The 16,161-nt window shown below is 36.3% G+C and overlaps 2 long non-coding RNA genes across 4 annotated transcripts; both read right to left on the minus strand.

Annotated features, from left to right (window-relative positions):
- Positions 1 to 3,424: 3,424 nt before the first annotated feature.
- On the minus strand, positions 3,425 to 5,747 carry LOC149737865 (uncharacterized). The gene is made up of 3 exons (XR_016384613.1): positions 4,215 to 5,747; positions 4,037 to 4,160; positions 3,425 to 3,554 (listed from the first exon to the last, which is right to left on the minus strand). It is a non-coding gene; the product is annotated as an uncharacterized LOC149737865 (long non-coding RNA).
- Positions 5,748 to 13,054: 7,307 nt separating this feature from the next.
- Positions 13,055 to 15,949, minus strand: LOC149737866 (uncharacterized). Of its 3 annotated transcripts, none has more exons than XR_016384536.1 (3): positions 14,795 to 15,949; positions 13,367 to 14,310; positions 13,055 to 13,238 (listed from the first exon to the last, which is right to left on the minus strand). It is a non-coding gene; the product is annotated as an uncharacterized LOC149737866 (long non-coding RNA). The 3 variants fall into 3 exon arrangements; XR_016384535.1 differs by lacking the exon at positions 13,367 to 14,310 and having other exon boundaries at positions 13,088 to 13,238; positions 14,795 to 14,918; positions 14,973 to 15,921; XR_016384534.1 differs by lacking the exon at positions 13,055 to 13,238 and having other exon boundaries at positions 14,181 to 14,310; positions 14,795 to 14,918; positions 14,973 to 15,802.
- Positions 15,950 to 16,161: the final 212 nt, after the last annotated feature.

Genomic DNA, 16,161 nt, shown 5'->3' on the forward strand with positions numbered 1-16,161 from the left:
TAAATCTACGGGTTGATGAAGTTAAAAAGCTTTCACCAGGCTCTCTTTACGTGATATTACGTCTATGATTTTATACGGCTACGCGTTTATCTTTTGCGCAACTGTTCTCTGTTCAGACTATCATTAAACCAAAGCATATATACTTAGTATATATGCTTTGATTAAACAATTAAGCAATGCTGACTACAGGTTGCAATAAACTTATTCAGAAACACAACGGGAAGTCATTTGGTTGAAGCCAGACATCACGTAGTTTCAGTGAAATGAGTGGAGTTTGAGCGTATAACATAATACCTGAAAAATAAATATCTCCCCGGAACTTTTTTCAGTCGGTACATATTTATCAGAGCTCGTATTGTAATTGTTTTGATCTACTACACATGTGCAGTAGCGTCTCGGCGCATGCGCAATGGCGCTCGGTACAAATATATCAATCGGAACGAATATATATCACGACACCGGCCCTACCTACTTGTACAATTTGTACTTACACACTTTTCTGAACCATTTTGTCAATCTATTAAAGCTCCAAATAAATTAATTAGTTATATATATGTGTGTGTATAGTAGGGTGGGGAAAGATGGGGCACCTTTTCATTCTATTTTCTCGTCCCATTTGGTGGTAAAAAAAGTAGCCTTACATTTAAAGAATTATAAAACCGTATCCCCACGACTTACATAGATCTTTTTTAATTGTTTGAAACACGATCAGGATATTTGGATATCACGTGCTAAAGGTGCTCCGTCTTCCCCCACACTATAATATATAACAGGTATCACACTATGGAACTAGTGTTAGGGTCGGAGCAATTACTGGGGCAAAATATAACTGTAGACGTACTTTTAAAATGTGACTTTTTTGTTGCTCTTAAGCGGTAATCTAGTAAGGTAAAGGCATTTTTGCTCTCAGGAAAAACAAATTTTTAGGCTTTCGCTACTTCAACAGTAAACTATATGACCTTACTTTTCTGCTTGTAGTCAGTTCCAAAGTTAGTATAAACCGTTGGTCAGACCCACTTAGTAAACAGAGAATATATACAAAATTATAAAACCGTATCCCTACGACTTCAAAAGAGCTTTGTTAATTGTTAAAAACGCCACTGGGAAATCTGGGATATAGGTTCTAACGATTTCCCATGTTACCCCAAAGTACTAAAGCGGAGTGGGGGAGATCGGACACTTAAGCACATGCGCTGCCAAATATTTTTAAGATCAAAATAGATGACAGTTTTTTGGTGATATCACGAATTTGTACTATCATATATTTATTAATTGACAACAATTCAAAATGGTATATATTAAAACCTACGAGAAGTTATTTTGCGATTCGCACAACAGGTGTAATTTTGCAAAATCGAAAACCAGAAGGGTAATACGGGACAGTTAAAAACTATTGTTACAGTTGATTATTAAGAATTTATTTTTCGGAATACATGTAAATAACACAAAATAATACTGTGCGTTCGAACCATCAATTATTAAATCCTACAAATGGATATGAACTTGTAATAACAGAATAAAAGGAATGATAACTAATAATGAAGTTTACATTTTTGCTACAAATTGGGTATTGCTACACTGTTTTTCGCACAAGCCACTTCTCATAAATTATCTTCAAGTGCAAATGACTGAATTTCGAATACATTTTCCATGTGTTATTTTATTTTTATAACAGTATATTATTTTTTAGTTATACCCCTGGAGGTATAAATTATTGGGTTAAAAGTAAACCTATTAAAGTTTGGCAATGAAACTTACAAATAAACTACAATACAGGGAAAGATGATAACCCCCCTGCCTATTTTCCTCATGTTTATATCTCTTTTTTTTACAAAACTAAAACTGGTTTTATTAGACTAAATCAAACAGTACGAAATATTCAAGCTTTTTGTATTAACCTTTAAAACTAGTTTAATCCTTCACACTTGCGAACTTTAAAATTTTATCGGGTTTAGCGAGCACTCAAAATTATAGCACCTTCGCATTTTTTTACCTGTTCAGAAAATGTTGTATCAATTTACCATCTTTTTTTAAATATTTAACAACAGTAATCGCTTGACGCGGGCTTTATATAAAGTCGGAATAGTACTGTCAAATAATTCTGTAAAATTATTTTTTGATTATTATTAAATGGGGGTCCGAAAAATATATAATAAAGTCTCGTTTGACAAAGTGACCCATCTTCCCCCACTCCGCTATATATTTCAACTTTGTTTTTATCAAACAGGATTTCTTCGAAAGGAATTCCAACGGGAGTCGGATAACTTAACCTACGGTTGAACTATAACTGTTGAACTAATATCGACACGGATAAAAGGTATTAATAATTTTCTATCTGTTAAAAAACATCAAACAAATAAATGCATCGTGGTTTATTTATGTTGACAACCATATTTTTCATTTGCGGGATCTTCTAATAATCAGGGGGATAGTTAAACCTTTCAGCCACAATATCATCGTTCAATTCTTGCAACAAGTCTTCAACTGAAACGATAAAAACCGATTAAAATATGTCTAACTGACGTCACATTTTTTATCCAAACGATTTGGAAAAATTTTGAATCAGTATTGAAACAAAAATATTTTATTAGAGTCAGGGAATGAATGCTTACCAGTTTAAGGCTTTGGTTGATTATATTTTCTCCAAGTGCTCCATTTTTTCGCACAACACATATTGTTAGATGTGCTAATAACAAGGAGTCCGACGACAAGCATGAGGTGAAGCGCTGACTTATTCATCTGCAGAAACAAATATTTATTACAAGACACAACTAAAACAAACCAACCACTCACTTTGCCTTCTTGATAAAGAAATGATTTCATACCCGAACTTGCTGGCTATATAATGCAAACGTGGATCGATTTCTCAAAACGCTTTGGTAAAGAAAAAAGTTTTGTAGTTTCCCCGAAGAGGCTTAGGTACTCTATTGCAACGAAACAGCGCTAGTACAGGCTTCAACTTTTGCAAAAATTGACGGCAAATCAATGAATATACTGTTTCATTAACAGTGACAAAGGCACGACTGATAGAGGACTGCCTATGCGTTCTCTCTTCAAATGCATCGCTGCAACACAGTAAGTATTGCTTCACATTTTTTTCGAAACGAATATTTTTCTTAAATATACAAGAGTAATCAGCTTTGATGCAGGCTTTATCAAGTCGCATAATAACACTGTCAAATATTTCTGTAACATTATTTTTTGATTATTGTTAAATTGGGGTTCGTGAAAATGCAACGCCTGACAAAGTACCCCATTTCCTCTCTCTACTATATATTATAATTTATCAAACAGAATTTCATCAAAAAGATTTCCGACGGAAGTCGGACAACTGAACCTACGGTTGAACTGTAACTATTGAATTAATATAGACACGAATAAGAAGCGTTTATGATTTTTTTATCTGTTAAAAACATCAAACAAGTAAATGCATTATGGTTTATTTATGTTGACAACCATATTTTGCATTTGCGGGATCTTCTAATAATCACCGGGCATGTCGTTAAAGCTTTCAGCCACAATATCATCGTTCAATTCTTGCAACAAGTCTTCAACTAAAACGGTAAAAATCGGTTTAAATATGTCTAACGGCGTCACATTTGTAAAGTAATGTAATGTAACTTACTTTATCCTCGCGTGGCCGGAAAACGACAGTCGTTATCACACGGGTTTAACACCTCGTGCCAGCTTACGAGTTACCATGCATGTTACTTCGTGGGTAATTATTTTTGTGGGGGATTTTTTTCTTTTTTTATGTATGGCTGATAATTTGGACGACCTATTAGTGACCACTGGATTGGGGCATTCCCTCGTTATATGTCTTGCCCAAGAGCACATATACGCAAATGGCAGCAACGTCGAGCCTTGAACCCGGCAACCTCTGTGGGTTACAGGCAGGCGCGCTAACCACTATGCCACGGCGCCGGACATTTATATATTATTTGTATGTACTTCTACAAAAATTTAAACGATTAAAAAAAATTTGAATCAGTATTGAAACAAACATATTTTATCAGAGTAGGAAATGGTTGCTTACCAATTTGAGGCTTTGCTTGACTATATCTCCAATCGGTCCAACTTTTCGCACAACACATATTGTTAGATGTGCTAATAACAAGGAGTCCGATGACAAGCATGAGGTGAAGCGCTGACTTATTCATCTGCAGAAACAAATATTTAATACAAGACACAACTGAAACAAACCAACCACTCACTTTGCCTTCCCAATAAAGAAATGATTTCATACCCGAACTTAGTGGTTATATTGCAAACTTGAAGCGGTTTCGCTTTAGTAAAGAAAAAAAGTTTTGTAGTTTCTTTGAAGAGGTTCAAGCTCTCTGTTGTAACGAACCTGCGCTAGACTACTGGCTTCAACTTTCGCAAAAGCTGACGGCAAATCAGGAAGATACAGTTTCATTAACAGTGGCATAAGCACGGCTGATAGAGAAATGCCCATGCGTTCTCTCTACACAATCAAGGTTGCGCCTCGAAATGCCTCAGCCGCTCATGTGACAGGCAATTAAGTCGCATATTCGATAATCACATATAGAAGGAATGTGGCGTAACACTAAATGAGTTAAACCGCGCAAATAAAACCCAGACCTTCCTATGAACAAAAACAAACTCAAACAAAACGAAAAAGAGCAGCAAGTGCTTGAAAAACCAAGTACTTCCCAACAATGTTTCTATTTATTGCTTACAAGTGAACGGGGAAGGCAAGCACACTCTAAAAGATAATAAATTAGAAACAAATGGCTGGTTTATTACACCAGTCCTTGAGCAAAACAACTTTGTTCATCAGTACTCATCTGTCTGAAACGACTGAGTATAGACTGTCACCAAAGCAATTGAGCAATGCTGACTGCAGGATGCAGTAAGTTTATTCAGAAACACAACGGGACGTTATTTGATTGAAGCCAGACATCACGTAGTTTCAGTGAAATGAGTAGAGTTTGAACAAAGTTGTTTTAATACAAGAAGACTTGGCGTATCTCATTAGAATCCACAACCACAAACTACGGTCAAAAATCATTTAGTATTTTGCTGATTATAGATTTTACAGTTCAACGCACGGCCCTGCGTACTTGTACAATTTGTATTTACACACTTTTCCGAAATATTTTGCCCATCTGTTAAAACTTCAAAGCCTTTTATTCTTGCGTGACGAGGCAACATCGGACATTATTACATCTGTTACAAGGGCGGAGGAAGATGGGACACCTTTTAACTGTATTTTCTCGTCCCAGTTAGTATATAGTAAACAAAGTACATTCTAAAAATTATAAAACTATATCTTCACGAATTCCATATATCGTTGTTAACAGGTATCACACTATAAAACTAGTGTCAGGGTCGGAGCAATTGCCGTTAAGTATTCTTCCAGAACACACACGCCCACAATAACAGAACCATCACTCAGTCCCGCATTAATACCAATACCTGAATGAGTAAATGTAACAAACTTTATCCTTGCACGGCCGGAAAACGACAGTGGTTAAACACTAGTGTTGCCGTTTCATGTTTCATACACCCCGTATCTGCATTTTTCCACACAATGTTTGTATTTATTGCTTATAAATGTGCGTGAAAGGCAAGCACACCGGGGACACATGGTTTTTGATGCAAGCGCGTAAACCACTGTTCCACGGCGCCGGACCACTCGAAAAGATAAGAAATTAGAAATAAATGGCTGGTTTATTACACCAGTCTTTGAGCAAAACAACTTTGTTCATCAGTACTCATCTGAGAGAAACGACGGAGTGACTTTCATTTATTAACTTCCCCTTATGTTTCTGACTAAAGGCATTGCTGCAACACAGTAAGTATTGTTGAACTGCAACAAGTGTCTGATGTTTAAATTTGCTGGTTATAATTACTCCCACAAAAACATATAAGCAACATAATAAGATGCTTATGTTTGGATGTTTTTAACAGAAAAAATTAACAACAACTATTGCATGCAGGTTACTATACAAAGGATATAAATACACCAAAATAATATTTTCATTCTTGTTTGCAAAATTACGGAAAGTAGAACTCTTTTATAAGGTAGAGCTTGGGTGTTAGTTTACTGGTTGTTGCAATTAAAAATGCAAACTGCTGCTTAGACTGTAAAGTTACAATAAGTTTGTCTTTTTGGTTATAAGGAGTCCCGTCTTCCCCCAAATATATTGGGCAACATGTGCTTAAGAGTCCCATCTTACCCCACCACACTATACAACGAAATATTGTCTAAGCAAATGGGGGCTTACTTTGTTATTGTTTGTGTCTTTGTGTGTATGTGACGCTCATTATCGTAAGAGAAAGTAAGAAAAAGGCAACCTGTCCTCAACCGGAGCCGTTTGTTTAGCTTCTACCCAAGCGCATTCAAACAGCCTACAAACAGGAAAAGTCATAGTCTTGCTGCAATTTCATACGCGCTTTATTATTTTTTTGCGCGGACTAATATTTTTTGTGCGGATTGCTAGTAAAATCACTAAAATTGCGAGGATTTTTGACCGATTTTGAAAATTCTGCGCTAAGGATAAATCTGTTGCAACTCGACGCCTAAAGTGACGTCACATAACCCAATCCCAATACCTAATTAATCAATGCCAACAGTGCGGATACGACTTATCTCATGAGAGACTTTCCCATGAAAACAAACCCCCCGTTGAACGAGGTTAATGATATCCCGTTCAGCCGATGACAGGCCCAAATCGATTCCCTTTTATCGCATGACGTCACACTGCTGTCACGTGATTCTGTCCGGTATATAATTCGCCTTTTCCCTAACACAATAACGAATAACGAGAAACCACTATCGGCACTGAGACCTCGAGGTCAGTCTAGGTTCATGGCTATCATGAACTGTTTGGTTTCTGGTTATAAAAGCAATTAGTACTACAGTAGATATAGCACCCCGCTGAAGCCTGTATATGAAGTCGGATCAGCACGGAGTCATATAACCCAACCAGCGATCCTGTATATTCAGTGGGGGCTATAAATCCTCTGCAAACGAAATTCTTTACAGTCTGGTCTAAAGACAATACAATGTAAATTAAGTATACGACATTTAATTAAACATTACTAAAGTTCTAATTGGAAGAAAAGTGTGCGTGAGGACACAATGGGGGGAGTCGGCCTTGAAGAAGATTGATCCGAAGATTGAGTCATGATGGAAAAACAAAATCACCAAAAAGAAATTCCATCAAAGTTTACAATAAACATTTTTAAGGCAGTGTGTATTGTTAGTCAATATATTACCTCTGGAAACGGCAATTTCCTGCTGTTTTGTCCCCGAAAAGTTGCCATGGACTGCATGAATAATGGTGGTAGCTCTTTGCAGAGTCAGCCCATACAAAAACAAAAACATGACGAACTTTATATAAACTGCTACTCTTACAAACCTACTCGTACGGGCTGTTAAGAAACACTAAATTAACCAAAAAATATTTGAAAATATTGAATATGAACCAAACTTCGTGTTTCATGTAAATACTACGAACAGATTCTCAATTTTCTATTTACCTCAGATTTCTCAAAAATTATTTTATGAAGCCGCTATACGATAACCAGTCATGCGTTACATCACTTTTAGATTTTTAATTTTTCGTCCCCGGTTGTTTTGTTTTGGTCCTGTGATCGACCACACAGGGCAGGGCTGATTTAATTGGGTAAATGTAAGTTTAATTGTGTTTGTAATATTAAATATTCTGTTACTTCTGCTACCATAGCTAATAAAAAAAATCATCTATCATTGAATGGGTGCCGATAAAGCAAATTTTCAAAAATGACGAGTTCCGTCTCCCCTACCCGGGTCCCTAATAAAACTACGGGTTGATGAAGTTAAAAAGCTTTCACCAGGCTCTCTTTACGTGATATTACGTCTATGATTTTATACGGCTACGCGTTTATCTTTTGCGCAACTGTTCTCTGTTCAGACTATCATTAAACCAAAGCATATATACTTAGTATATATGCTTTGATTAAACAATTAAGCAATGCTGACTACAGGTTGCAATAAACTTATTCAGAAACACAACGGGAAGTCATTTGGTTGAAGCCAGACATCACGTAGTTTCAGTGAAATGAGTGGAGTTTGAGCGTACAACATAATACCTGAAAAATAAATATCTCCCCGGAACTTTTTTCAGTCGGTACGTATTTATCAGAGCTCGTATTGTAATTGTTTTGATCTACTACACATGTGCAGTAGCGTCTCGGCGCATGCGCAATGGCGCTCGGTACAAATATATCAATCGGAACGAATATATATCACTACACCGGCCCTACCTACTTGTACAATTTGTACTTACACACTTTTCTGAACCATTTTGTCAATCTATTAAAGCTCCAAATAAATTAATTAGTTACACACACACACACACACACACACACATATATGTGTGTGTGTGTGTGTGTGTATAGTAGGGTGGGGAAAGATGGGGCACCTTTTCATTCTATTTTCTCGTCCCATTTGGTGGTAAAAAAAGTAGCCTTACATTTAAAGAATTATAAAACCGTATCCCCACGACTTACATAGATCTTTTTTAATTGTTTGAAACACGATCAGGATATTTGGATATCACGTGCTAAAGGTGCTCCGTCTTCCCCCACACTATAATATATAACAGGTATCACACTATGGAACTAGTGTTAGGGTCGGAGCAATTACTGGGGCAAAATATAACTGTAGACGTACTTTTAAAATGTGACTTTTTTTGTTGCTCTTAAGCGGTAATCTAGTAAGGTAAAGGCATTTTTGCTCTCAGGAAAAACAAATTTTTAGGCTTTTGCTACTTCAACAGTAAACTATATGACCTTACTTTTCTGCTTGTATCCAGTTCCAAAGTTAGTATAAACCGTTGGTCAGACCCACTTAGTAAACAGAGAATATATACAAAATTATAAAATCGTATCCCTACGACTTCAAAAGAGCTTTGTTAATTGTTAAAAACGCCACTAGGAAAATCTAGGATATAGGTTCTAACGATTTCCCATGTTACCCCAAAGTACTAAAGCGGAGTGGGGGAGATCGGACACTTAAGCACATGCGCTGCCAAATATTTTTAAGATCAAAATAGATGACAGTTTTTTGGTGATATCACGAATTTGTACTATCATATATTTATTAATTGACAACAATTCAAAATGGTATATATTAAAACCTACGAGAAGTTATTTTGCGATTCGCACAACAGGTGTAATTTTGCAAAATCGAAAACCAGAAGGGTAATACGGGACAGTTAAAAACTATTGTTACAGTTGATTATTAAGAATTTATTTTTCGGAATACATGTAAATAACACAAAATAATACTGTGCGTTCGAACCATCAATTATTAAATCCTACAAATGGATATGAACTTGTAATAACAGAATAAAAGGAATGATAACTAATAATGAAGTTTACATTTTTGCTACAAATTGGGTATTGCATGGCCTACTCAATACACGGCCTAGGAATACACCGAAACTGCTCTGAAAATAAGAGGCCTATTGACGCGAATAATGCCCCTTATAATTCATTGTTACGTCACGGTTTTATGAATGGATTTCCTTCATTTTGAATGCAGTTTGCAGTTGTTGGTAGGTTCAATACCAGTTCTAGGTTGTTTTAACTTACAGTTTATCACAGAACGTGTCGCAGGGATATTTTCTTGTTTAGTTAAAATCATACCAGACATATAAAGCAGCGCAAAAGGTTTAATTAGTATATAAATTTTAATTAGTATATAAAGCAGCGCAAAAGGTTTAATTAGTATATAAATATCAGTTTATTAAGCATAAAGAGAGACGAGCAATCAGATTCAGTTTACCAACACAGAAAACCTACGTTTTGATTATATTTAATTTAGTAGACAGGCATTTGGCAAGTTTTATAATGCAGCACACCTTTATAATTTTATTTAGATTAAATTCTAAGCCATCAGAATTATTAAGCAAGCTATTTAAGCATGGTCAATAGGTGTTCCGTAGTTGGATAAAAATATTTGGATAAGGGTACCATCTGTGCATGTTATGATCATGAAGAAGTGGCAAGAAGATCTTCAGGAAGGAAGATTAGTCAAATTTAAACAGCGACAAAGGTCTAAAGTTAGACACAACACTTAAGTACGAAGGGAGGCTATCGTGAGTTTGTTTGTATTGTACAGTCCTAATTTATGATGTGCTGTATGACCCATTTTTTGACCTCGAGGAAGAGCCTCTGTCCTGCTTTAACAAAAAAAAACTCGAGTAGAAAATGAGTTATGAGCAGCAGGACAAATCAAGGCATAAGCACCTTGAGACAAAAGGTTAATGCTTGTGTTTATCCAATATCCTATATTGTTTAAGGACCGGTTTTAAAAGTCCACAACGGACATATCAATTAACTTACTTGTTGTTACTGCGGTGTTGTTTTGCTAGATATGCACAGGCTGTCTTAAAAAACTTCTGTTTTAAGCCAAATACTATTTTCACTCAGCGACTGAACCAAACTAAACTGTCGGTAAAACTTACTTGTATGCCGCACGTGGTTAAAAGTAACTCCTATCTGTTCAGTCATGCTTAAACATTTATAAAAAATATAAGATGTTGATAAAATAACCCGAAAAATAAGGTAATTTAACCGGGAATGGGAAATTAACTGTTATTTGATGCAAAAACTACAGCCAGACAGCAAAATCCATTCATAAAACCGTGACGTAACAATGTATTATAATGGGCATTATTCGCGTCAATAGGCCTCTTATTTTCTGAGCAGTTTCGGTGTATTCCTAGGCCGTGTATTGAGTAGGCCATGGGTATTGCTACTAGTGATGTACCGAATCGTTAAAAAAACGATTCGGCCGAAACCGAATATTCGGCCATTTGTGCCGAATCAATTCGGCCGAATCAACCGAACCGTTTATGACGTCATCCGAACCTACGGCGACGGGCGGTCGGTAAAAACGACATAAAGGAAAATACTTTATCATGGCACCGTGTCACACACAAGTATCAACAATTTCAATATAAGTCTTTAATGTGGCAATAAAGCGTTGTGGGAAACATTAGTCTCCTAATAACGCGCGTATTTACGAACCAAAACTACAGGGAAGGTAAATCGTTGGGAGAAAAGCACAACGGTGACGGACGAGCGTGGATTAGATAAATTTAATTTTATTGCAACACGGATGAGCAGTTAATTCTTAAAATTCTTTACTGTAACGGCGTAACCATTGACAAAACCTGTGTTACGCAAACAAAAAAAATTATTTACTTTTGTGACGAAAAAACATTGTGTATGAGCGTCCCATTTTACGCTCTGCGTCGGCTTGGGAAATAAAGGAAGACGCATGCGATAGCGTACTTGCAACACTTAGTAAGCGAAGCAATCGTTGTGAATTTGTTCTTGTAGAAACCGACGAAATGCTAATCTCAGTCTAATTTGCAAGCAGCCTGTTCCCTGTGGTATATAAATTGTCGGATTTTTATGAAATGTTTTTTGAATGTTACATAACGTAACATGTGTATATAAATTTTTAATTTAATATTTTAGGAGTAAAATTAATATCTTGCAACTGGGATTCACGAAACTCTGATTTTCGCGCGGTGCCCAAGAACGACGTTTTTGGCTTCTGTCCAAGCTCGGCCGGGACCATACTTAGCAATATTACATTACAAATTGTGTTGGTTCTAATTTCCTGATGGCTTCGCTCTTCGCACTTATATTTGCATCAATTAAAATTCACATAATCGCGATTCACCTGCATTTATACTACTCACGGTCACTGGCTTAAAACTATACCGAGAGTAAAAAAATTATTCGAAAACTTTACTTTTACATTTTGTATTCTGCTTTGTGCTAAAAATGTGCAGGGGATTGTGCGAAGACGCGTGCCCTATTTAGAGAGAAAAAGCGAGTGTTTCTTTATCGACGACCGGGAGCAGACGCGTGCACTATTTAGAGAGAAAAAGCAAGTGTTTCTTTATCGACGACCGGGAGCAGACGCGTGCACTATTAAGAGAGAAAAAGCGAGTGTTTCTTTATCGACGATCGGGAGCAGATTCGGTCGCGAATGTGACGAAGTTTATCAAAGTGCGCGTGTGCCATAGCCCATAGAACCGTATCCGAAATGATTAGCATTGCTATAAAGCATGACGATTAATTGAATTAAACTTATTTGTTGCAAATAGTCTTCAATTCTTATCTCACAAATTGCGCAAGTTCTTGCTAATCGTATCTATATTGTCTGTGAAAAAGTTCGGTTTTTGCCGAATCTTTACGCACGATTCGGCCAAAACCGAATCTTTGTCAAAATCGCTGATTCGGCCGAATAAATTCGGCAAACCGAAACTTCGGTACATCACTAATTGCTACACTGTTTTTCGCACACGCCACTTCTCATAAATTATCTTCAAGTGCAAATGACTGAATTTCGAATACATTTTCCATGTGTTATTTTATTTTTATAACAGTATATTATTTTTTAGTTATACCCCTGGAGGTATAAATTATTGGGTTAAAAGTAAACCTATTAAAGTTTGGCAATGAAACTTACAAATAAACTACAATACAGGGAAAGATGATAACCCCCCTGCCTATTTTCCTCATGTTTAAATCGCATTTTTTTTTACAAAACTAAAACTGGTTTTATTAGACTAAATCAAACAGTACGAAATATTCAAGCTTTTTGTATTAACCTTTAAAACTAGTTTAATCCTTCACACTTGCGAACTTTAAAATTTTATCGGGTTTAGCGAGCACTCAAAATTATAGCACCTTCGCATTTTTTTACCTGTTCAGAAAATGTTGTATCAATTTAACATCTTTGTTTTTAAATATTTAACAACAGTAATCGCTTGACGCGGGCTTTATATAAAGTCGAAATAATACTGTCAAATAATTCTGTAAAATTATTTTTTGATTATTATTAAATGGGGGTCCGATAAAAATATAATAAAATCTCGTTTGACAAAGTGACCCATCTTCCCCCACTCCGCTATATATTTCAACTTTGTTTTTATCAAACAGGGTTTCTTCGAAAGGATTTCCAACGGAAGTCGGATAACTTAACCTACGGTTGAACTATAACTATTGAACTAATATCGACACGAATAAAAGGTATTAATAATTTTCTATCTGTTAAAAAACATCAAACAAATAAATGCATCGTGGTTTATTTATATTGACAACCATATTTTGCATTTGCGGGATCTTCTAATAATCAGGGGGATAGTCGTTAAACCTTTCAGCCACAATATCATCGTTCAATTCTTGCAACAAGTCTTCAACTGAAACGATAAAAAACGATTAAAATATGTTTAACTGACGTCACATTTTTTATCCAAACGATTTGGAAAAATTTTGAATCAGTATTGAAACAAAAATATTTTATTAGAGTCAGGGAATGAATGCTTACCAGTTTAAGGCTTTGGTTGATTATATTTTCTCCAAGTGCTCCATTTTTTCGCACAACACACATTGTTAGATGTGCTAATAACAAGGAGTCCGACGACAAGCATGAGGTGAAGCGCTGACTTATTCATCTGCAGAAACAAATATTTATTACAAGACACAACTAAAACAAACCAACCACTCACTTTGCCTTCTTGATAAAGAAATGATTTCATACCCGAACTTGCTGGCTATATAATGCAAACGTGGATCGATTTCTCAAAACGCTTTGGTAAAGAAAAAAGTTTTGTAGTTTCCCCGAAGAGGCTTAGGTACTCTATTGCAACGAAACAGCGCTAGTACAGGCTTCAACTTTTGCAAAAATTGACGGCAAATCAATGAATATACTGTTTCATTAACAGTGACAAAGGCACGACTGATAGAGGACTGCCTATGCGTTCTCTCTTCAAATGCATCGCTGCAACACAGTAAGTATTGCTTCACATTTTTTTCGAAACGAATATTTTTCTAAAATTAACAAGAGTAATCAGCTTTGATGCAGGCTTTATCAAGTCGCATAATAACACTGTCAAATATTTCTGTAACATTATTTTTTGATTATTGTTAAATTGGGGTTCGTGAAAATGCAACGCCTGACAAAGTACCCCATTTCCTCTCTCTACTATATATTATAATTTATCAAACAGAATTTCATCAAAAAGATTTCCGACGGAAGTCGGACAACTGAACCTACGGTTGAACTGTAACTATTGAATTAATATATAGACACGAATAAGAAGCGTTTATGATTTTTTTATCTGTTAAAAACATCAAACAAGTAAATGCATCATGGTTTATTTATGTTGACAACCATATTTTGCATTTGCGGGATCTTCTAATAATCACCGGGCATGTCGTTAAAGCTTTCAGCCACAATATCATCGTTCAATTCTTGCAACAAGTCTTCAACTAAAACGGTAAAAATCGGTTTAAATATGTCTAACGGCGTCACATTTGTAAAGTAATGTAATGTAACTTACTTTATCCTCGCGTGGCCGGAAAACGACAGTCGTTATCACACGGGTTTAACACCTCGTGCCAGCTTACGAGTTACCATGCATGTTACTTCGTGGGTAATTATTTTTGTGGGGGATTTTTTCCTTTTTTTATGTATGGCTGATAATTTGGACGACCTATTAGTGACCACTGGATTGGGGCATTCCCTCGTTATATGTCTTGCCCAAGAGCACATATACGCAAATGGCAGCAACGTCGAGCCTTGAACCCGGCAACCTCTGTGGGTTACAGGCAGGCGCGCTATAACCACTATGCCACGGCGCCGGACATTTATATATTATTTGTATGTATTTGTACAAAAATTTAAACGATTAAAAAAAATTTGAATCAGTATTGAAACAAACTTATTTTATTAGAGTAGGAAATGGTTGCTTACCAATTTGAGGCTTTGCTTGACTATATCTCCAATCGGTCCAACTTTTCGCACAACACATATTGTTAGATGTGCTAATAACAAGGAGTCCGATGACAAGCATGAGGTGAAGCGCTGACTTATTCATCTGCAGAAACAAATATTTAATACAAGACACAACTGAAACAAACCAACCACTCACTTTGCCTTCTTAATAAAGAAATGATTTCATACCCGAACTTGCTGGTTATATTGCAAACTTGAAGCGGTTTCGCTTTAGTAAAGAAAAAAAGTTTTGTAGTTTCTTCGAAGAGGTTCAAGCTCTCTGTTGTAACGAACCTGCGCTAGACTACTGGCTTCAACTTTCGCAAAAGCTGACGGCAAATCAGGAAGATACAGTTTCATTACCAGTGGCATAAGCACGGCTGATAGAGGACTGCCTATGCGTTCTCTCTACACAATCAAGGTTGCGCCTCGAAATGCCTCAGCCGCTCATGTGACAGGCAATTAAGTCGCATATTCGATAATCACATATAGAAGGAATGTGGCGTAACACTAAATGAGTTAAACCGCGCAAATAAAACCCAGACCTTCCTATGAACAAAAACAAACTCAAACAAAACGGAAAAGAGCAGCAAGTGCTTAACAAACCAAGTACTTCCCAACAGTGTTTGTATTTATTGCTTACAAGTGAACGGGGAAGGCAAGCACACTCGAAAAGATAATAAATTAGAAACAAATGGCTGGTTTAATACACCAGTCCTTGAGCAAAACAACTTTGTTCATCAGTACTCATCTGTCTGAAACGACTGAGTATAGACTGTCACCAAAGCAATTGAGCAATGCTGACTGCAGGATGCAATAAGTTTATTCAGAAACACAACGGGAAGTTATTTGATTGAAGTCAGACATCACGTAGTTTCAGCGAAATGAGCAGAGTTTGAACAAAGTTGTTTTAATACAAGAAGACTTGGCGTATCTCATTAGAATCCACAACCACAAACTACGGTCAAAAATCATTTAGTATTTTGCTGAATATAGATTTTACAGTTCAACGCACGGCCCTGCGTACTTGTACAATTTGTATTTACACACTTTTCCGAAATATTTTGCCCATCTGTTAAAACTTCAAAGCCTTTTATTCTTGCGTGACGAGGCAACATCGGACATTATTACATCTGTTGCAAGGGCGGAGGAAGATGGGACACCTTTTAACTGTATTTTCTCGTCCCAGTTAGTATATAGTAAACAAAGTACATTCTAAAAATTATAAAACTATATCTTCACGAATTCCATATATCGTTGTTAACAGGTATCACACTATAAAACTAGTGTCAGTGTCGGAGCAATTGCCGTTAAGTATTCTTCCAGAACACACACGCCCACAATAA

Source organism: Ciona robusta, chromosome 3 (assembly GCF_009617815.1).
Source record: "Ciona robusta chromosome 3, ASM961781v2".
Classification (NCBI taxonomy): Eukaryota; Metazoa; Chordata; class Ascidiacea; order Phlebobranchia; family Cionidae; genus Ciona; species Ciona robusta.